The sequence below is a fragment of the Loxodonta africana genome, chromosome 15, assembly GCF_030014295.1.
Source record: "Loxodonta africana isolate mLoxAfr1 chromosome 15, mLoxAfr1.hap2, whole genome shotgun sequence".
Taxonomy (NCBI): domain Eukaryota; kingdom Metazoa; phylum Chordata; class Mammalia; order Proboscidea; family Elephantidae; genus Loxodonta; species Loxodonta africana.
In genome coordinates this window covers 78,450,828-78,458,872 of record NC_087356.1, presented here as the reverse complement: position 1 = coordinate 78,458,872, position 8,045 = coordinate 78,450,828, and positions in this window count along the sequence as shown.

Below are 8,045 nucleotides of genomic sequence, written 5' to 3'. Positions count from 1 at the left end.
CGAAAGTTTAGATAGGAACCTCAGGGGGCAGTAAATTTATGTTAATGTGGGAGAAACAACACAGAGAAGGAAGGTGAGAATGGTTACGAAACTCAAAGAATGTAATCAGCGTAACTAAATGGTCCATGTAGAAACTGTTGAATTGGTGTACGTTTTGCTGTGTATATTCTCAACAACAACAACAAAATAAATAAAACTGTATTCAAAACAAAAACCAGCTGCCCAGTAAGGAACAAACAATTTTTCTAAAGGAACAAACAATAGCAGCAACTAAATCTAAAATTGAAATGCAATTTACTTGGTTCCTATTGTTTTTGTCAGTTTGTCATGCTATGGTAGCTTGCATGTTGCTATGAGGCTGGAAGCTATGCCACCTATACTTCAAATACCACCAGGGTCAGCCATGGTGGACAGACTAAGCTTCCAGACTAAGACACACTAGGAAGAAAGGCCTGGTGATCTATTTCTGAAAATGAGCCAATGAAAACCTAATGATCACAACAGAACATGGTCCCGCTAGCTTTCTTTGGACATCTCAGCAGGAGGGATTGATTGCTGGACGAGGACATCATGTTTGGTGAAGTAGAGGGCTAGTGAGGGTGAAGGAGACCCTCAGTGAGATGAATTGGCACAGTAACCATAACAGTGGACTGGAATGTGCCAGCAATCGTGAAAACGACACAGGACCACGCACACGGGACCACGCAACGTTTTGTTCTGTTACATAAGGCCAGCATGAGTAGAAATTGACGCAATCGCAGCTAACAACAACAAAACAAAGGGGAGATCTGCAATACCTCGCGACTGGCCACCACCAGAAATTAGGATACATAAAACACACATTTTCTATAGAGCAGTTGTGTTACTTCAGACATATTCAGTTGCTCATCTAATGAGCAATATGCTCACTAACAATTAATTTGCAATTTTAAAACACTTTGTATGTTGAAAGTAATAACTAGTATTGTGAACGATAATATTCATCACCACATTTTCAGCCTATTTATGCACAGAAAAGTGTAAGGACATTCTTTATAATGTAAATTATTCCTAAGCTTTAGAAATTCAGTTTACGTTTATAAACATGACTTAACTTTTAATTCTTCTATTAAAATATATAGTTGTTGGTAAACTTATGTCTGTATTTAATTGTCAATTCTTTAAAAATAAAACTTTATTGAATGTTACTCTGGGTGAGAGGACAGTGACCAGAGATGAAAAATTAACATTTTCAGGGTATGGGTTTAACTCTTTGGAAAAATTAAATTACATTTATTCTTGTTAAAATAACAGAGCACCTTTCTTCTTACGTGTACCCAGTGTTTATTCAGGAGTGTGGCAAAGCAGTTAAGAGCATGAAATCTGAAATTAGATTCATGGGTTTTAATTCCTCCTGTACCACTTAACTAGTTGTGTAATGTGTAACCCTGAGCAAGTTTCCAAACCTTCTGTGCCTCGTCTTACCTATAAAATGAAGATAATAATTGTCCCTACTTCAAAATAGTACCTGACATATTACATGCAATTAAAGCATTTGTGGAATAAAGATGAATTCAAAAAACAAAAATCAGTTACTGTCAATTAGATTCCAACTCATGGCAACCCCAAGTGAGTCAGAGTAGAACTCTGCTCTGTAGGGTTTTCAATGGCTAATTTTTGGGAAGTAGATTGCCAGGGCTTTCTTCTAAAGCACCTCCGGGTGGATTTGAACCTCCAACCTTTCAGTTAGCAGCCCAGCACATTAACTGCTTGCATCACCCAGGGACTCCCATTCTTTCTTTGGACACTCCTATTATAGACAAGGAGGTATTAAGGAATTATTCATTTTTCCCTATAAACTAGCTAAAGAGGTCTGTTCAGATTTTTACAATTATCTGTTCCAGAGACTCACAGCTCTGACAGTTGGCTAGTCCTTGTTCATATCTAACCTATATTTGTCCTGAGACAGCTTAAGTTTAGTCTTTCTTTTCCTGTCTTGGACCTAAGCAGGTAATGGCTTCTCAGCACGTTTACAGTCATCCTCCATTCTCTTAAAGTCTTTTCCAAATACAAGACCATGCAGATCAGTGGAGTTGAACTTGGAGAGTTTTAAGTATGGACATTCCCAAGACCCTAGTGCTTTGTCCAGAGCTACATTTGTCAACTTTTCTGGCTATTGGAGCTAGCCAAATGGAGCTAATAATCCATATCAGAAATGTACTGCTTTATTCTGGCCCCATTTATTTATCCCTCTACTGCCTCCCTTACACCTTTCTGAAGAAAAGCCCCCTACCAGATATCTATGTAATCTTTAATGTCTTCTTTATTCAATTCAGAAAGCTCCTTTCTGCATGTTCTGGACAAATGTCCCATGTATGTTAAGGGTTAGCAGCTGCTAGGAAAGCAAAGATCCAGAGTAATCAGTCAGAATTGTACTAAGGACCCACGTGAAAAATAAATGAACTTGAACAGTTCACAAAAGAGGAAACACGCGGTGCTAAAAGATATGTGGGAAAATGTTCAACTTCACTAATAACAAAAGAAATGCAAATTTTAAAAACCAGGTACCGTTTTTCATGTATAACACAAATGAAAAGATAAAAAGAATGCCTAATGCTTGCAAGAATTCAGGGCAGGACTGTCCTTATGCCCTAATAGATACCACTGTTAGGGAAACAATATGGTGATCCATGTCCATTACATTCTTTTTAAATTAGCCTAAGAAAATTATACAAAATATGTACAAAGACTTATTCACAAAGATACAGCGTTATTTATAAGACTGAAAAAAAAATTGAATCAATATATCAAAAAAATAAGAGGCTGGTTACATAAATTATAGTACAGCTCCATGATGGAATATTAATGCAACCATTAGAAAAGATGTTTTGTAAAGTTTCCAGTAACATGGCAAAATGCTTTTATTTCAATGTTAAATAAAAAGAACAAAACACAAAATTGTATATACATTATAATCTCAGCTATGTTAAAAAAGAAAACCCAGAAACATAGAAAAAAAGGGATAAAACAGGCTAATGTATTAACAGTGGTTGTCTTGGAGTGTTGGAATTACTGGGAATGTTTTTCTTCTTCCCTCCCCTCCCCCCAATTCTCTTTAATGATGATATACTGGTTTTATAATAAAACCTTATTTAAAAGATAACAATCAAGACAGTGTATATTGGAATAAATAATAGTAATAAAGATAGCGTGGTACCAGCATAGGATGAGCAGATAGATTAACGGAACAGAATGGCAAGTCCGGAAATAAACCATTAACTTTTCAGTCAATTGACTTTTCAGTTAAGTGCGCGAAGACCATTCAATGAGGAAAGAATAGTCTTTTCAACAAATGATGCTGGCATAACCAGATATCCACATGCAAAAGAATGAGTTTGGACTCCTTCCTCACACTATACATGAAAATTAACTCAAAATGGATCAAAGATCTAAATGTACAAGCTTAAACTATAAAACTCTTAAAAGAAAATATAGGTGACCTTGCATTAGGCAATGTCTTCTTAGGTACAACGCCAAAACACAAACAACAAGAACAACAACAAAAAATAAAAAAATTGAACTTCATCAAAATTAGAAAGTTTTGTATTTTGAAGGACACCAACAAGAAAGTGAAAAAACAACCCACAGAATAGGAAAAAAATATTCGCAAATCATATATTTGATAAGGGACTTGCATCCAGAATATGTTAAAAAAAAAAAAAACTGCTTAGAACTTAACAATAAAGAGGTAAATAATCCAACTGAAATATAGGCAAAGATTTGAATAGACATTTCTTCAAAGAAGATATACAAATGGTCAATAAGCACATGTGTATTTGTTTTTTATTGCCGCCATAACAAATTATCTTAAATTAGTGACTTAAAACAGCATAACCTGACAGGGAACACAACAGAGAACCCCTGAGGGTGCAGGAGAGCAGTGGGATGCAGACCCCAAATTCTCGTAAAAAGACCAGACTTAGTGGTCTGACTGACACTAGAACGACCCCGGTGGTCATGGTCCCCAGACCTTCTGTTAGCCCAAGACAGGAACCATTCCCAAAGCCAACTCTTCAGACAGGGATTGGACTGGGCTATGGGGTAGAAAATGATACTGGTGAAGATTGGGCTTCTTGGATCAAGTAGACACATGAGACTATGTTGGCATCTCCTGCCTGGAGGGGAGATGAGAGAGCACAGGGGGTCAGGAGCTGGCGGGATGGACACGAAAATAGAGAGTGGAAGGGAGAAGTGTGCTGTCTCATTAGGGGGAGAGCAATTAGGAGTATACAGCAAGGTGTGTATAAATTTTTGTATGAGAGACTGACTCGTAAATTTTCACTTAAAGCACAATAAAAATTTTTTTTTAAAAAGCATAAATTTATTATTTTACAATTCTGTAGGTCAGATGGCCAACACAGTTCTCATGAGACTAAAATCAAGGTGTCAGCTGGTATTCCTTTCTGAAGCCTCTAGGAAGAATCCATTTCCCGGCCTCTTCCTTTCTGTCTTCACATCTTTTTCACTCTGACAAAAGCCAAGAAATGCTCTCTGCTTCTAAGGACTCCTATGATTAGGTTGGGCCCACCTGGATAATCCAGGATAATCTCCCCATCTCAAGGTTTTTACCATGAATCACACCCATAAAGTCCCTTTTCCATGTAAGGTAACGTAGTCACAGATTCTGGAGATTAAAATAAGGACATCTTTGAGGGGCCATTATTCAGTTTACTGCAACATAAAAAGATGCTTAACATCATTATCCATTAGAGAAATGCAAATCAAAATCTCAATGAGATATTACCGCATACCTACTAAGATGGCTATAATTAAAAATAGCAATAACAAGAGTTGATGAGAACGTGGAGAAATTAGAGCCTTCGTACATTACTGATGGGAATGTAAAATGGCACAACAGCTTTGGAAAATTGGCACTTCCTCAAAACGTTAAACGTGGCGTTACCATATGACCTAGCAATTACACTCCTGGGTGTGTATCCGAGAAAGATGAAAAGATACATCCAACTCAAAAACTTGTACATGAATGTTCATAGCAACATCATTCATAATAGCCGAGAAGTAGAAACAACCCAAATGTCTATCAGCTGATGAATAGGTAAATAAAATATGGCATGTCCATACAATGGAGTATTACTCAGCAATAAAAAAGAATGGAGTACTGATACATGCTACAGCATGGAGGAAATTTGAAAACATGTATGCTTATGACATAAGTCTGATACGAAGACAAATATTGTATGATTGCATTTATATGAAATATCTAAAATAGGCAAATGCAGAGACATAAGTTTACTAGTGGTTATCAAGGGCTCGGGGAGGGTGGAATGGGGAGTTGCTGCTTAAGGGATACTGAGTATTTGAGGTGATGAAAAACTTTTGGAAATAGATAGTGATGATAGTCGCATAACAGTGAATGTAATTCATGTCACTGAATTGTACACTTAAAAATGGTTAAAATGGCAAATGTTTTTATATATACATTTTACCACAATAAAGTTATTTTTAAAAAGAATCATCTTAGAGTCTCTTCAATAAATGGTGCTGAGAAAATTGGATTTCCACATGCAGAAAAATGAAACGGGATCCACGCCTCACATCATACAAAAAGCCAAATTCAAAATGGATTAAGGACCTAAATGTGCAAACTAAGACCATAAAATTCTTAGGAGAACGAGAAGGGGCAACACTGTCAGGCCTAGCTTTCAACAATGTTTTGCCTAATATAATAACAAAAGCACAAACAACAAAAGACAAAATAAATAAATGGGACCTCATAAAAATTAAAAACTTTTATTCATCAAAAGACTTCACAAAAAAAAAAAAAAAAAAAAGACTTTACCAAAAAAGTGAAAAGACAAGCTACTGACTAGGAGAATATCTTTGGAAACCATATATCCAACAAGAATCTAACAACCAAAATATATATAAAACTTCAACCAGTTAACAACCAAAAGACAAATAATCCAATCATAAAATGGTCAAAGGACTCAAATAGACCTTTCACCAAAGAAGACATTCAAATGGCTACCAAACACATGAGCCTCGTTAACTATCAGAGAGATGCATATCAAAACCACAGTGAGATACCATTCATTCCCACTAGGATGGCTAAGATCAAAAAAAAAAAAAAAAATGTTCGCGAGGATGTGGGGAAATTGGAGCCCTTATGCATGGTTGGTGGGAATGCAAAATGGTACAGTCCTTGTGGAAAGCAGTGTGGCAGTTTCTAAAAAAAACTAAAAATAGAACTACCATATGACCCAGCAATTCCACTCCTAATTCCACACCCAAAAGAGATGAAAGCAGAGACTCAAAAAGGGACCTGTACACCGATGATTGCAGCACTATTCACAATAGCCAAAAGGTGGGAACAGCCTAAATGCCCATCAACAAATGAATGTATAAACAAAATGTAGTACATACATACAATGGAATACTTACTCAGCCAGTAGGAAAAATGACATCTTGATACATGCTATGGTATGGATGGAGCTGGAAGACATTATGCTGAACAAAATAAGTCAATCACAAAAGGACAGATATTGTATGACCTCACTTACATAAAAAGATAAGAAAAGACAAAAAAAAAAAAAGACCCAAAGTAGCCAATTAGCTTCCTTTTCCTGGTTACTCTGGACAAAATCATTTAACATGGTTTGGTTCTCCAGCCTAGTAAAGTTGTTGTGTCTGTTTCTATTTAAAAAAAAAAAAACTCCTTTGTGAGTTAAGAAAGACTTATTCCATTTGGTTAATAATTCATCTTGTATAATGTATACATATTTGAATTATATAATTAAAATTTTTAAATTAAAAAAATATTTAGAGCAAGAAGATAAAGGATTACTCTAGTCCTTGGGAAGATGGTGCTAGATTTACAAGTGACAGAAGAAAAACTGTGTCTCTCCAAACATTGTTAAATGTGAATCGAAGCCCCAGATGGGGCAAACATAATAAGTGATCCCTGTGTATTAAAGAAGTCCAAGACTCTGAGGTTCAGAAAAATGACTTCCTAGGCCACTAAAAAACTTGAGGGTATGGTTGTTATCTACCCTGTCATCTGTGAGAAACAATGGAGAATTGAGGGAGGAAGGAGTCCTTTTAGAGACGTAGATTTGTCAAAGCGACATGGGTAGGATGAGAATGAACGGCGTACTCCCAGATCCCTTAACAAAATCAAATCTGTGCCTAGAATCTGAGCTCTGTGAGGCAGGAACCTCCTTTATTCATTCATGACTTTATCCTCAGCTCCAAGAACAGTGCCTAACCCATTACAGACACTCAAGTATGTGTTTAAGGTTGAGTGTTGACTTTGCCAGAGTTGACCGTGGAAATAAGCATGGAAATAAGGCTAAAAGGTGAGTCTTGGACAAAAAAATCTTAGTGAGAGGTTTTTTTTAAATTATAAATTAATTTTTAATTTAGTCAAATGCTTTTTCTGCATCTGTCAAAATAACTATATGGTTTTTCAACTGTATTCTGTTAATATGGAGAATGATACTGATAGATTTTTAAATATTAAATCAATCTTAACCTTTCTAGGAAAAACCTATTTGAGAATGCTGTATTATCTCTTTGATATATTACTGGATTCAATTTGCTAATATTTTGTTAAGGATTTTTTGCTTCTGTCTTCGTGAGGAATATTAGTCTGTAGTTTTTTTATAATGTCATTGTTACATTGGCATCAGAGTAATCAATGCTAGCTTTATAAAATGAGCCGAGAAGCATTTTCTTCTCTTTTATTTTCTAAAAGGCTTTGTATAGAATTAGTATTATTTCTTCTTTAAAAATGGTAGAATTCACCGATGAAGCCACCTGGAGCTGCAGTTTACAGTATGGGAATGTTTTTAATTATGACTCCAATTGATATAGAACTATTTAGGTGCTTTATTTCTTCTTTAGTCAGCTTTGATAACTGGTATCTTTTAAGAAATTTACCCATTTCATCTAAGTTGTTAATTTTTTTTTTGTATAAAGTTTTTCATAATGTGCCCTTTTTATCCCTTTAATGTCTGTAGAATCTGTAGGGAAGTCATCTCTTTTAC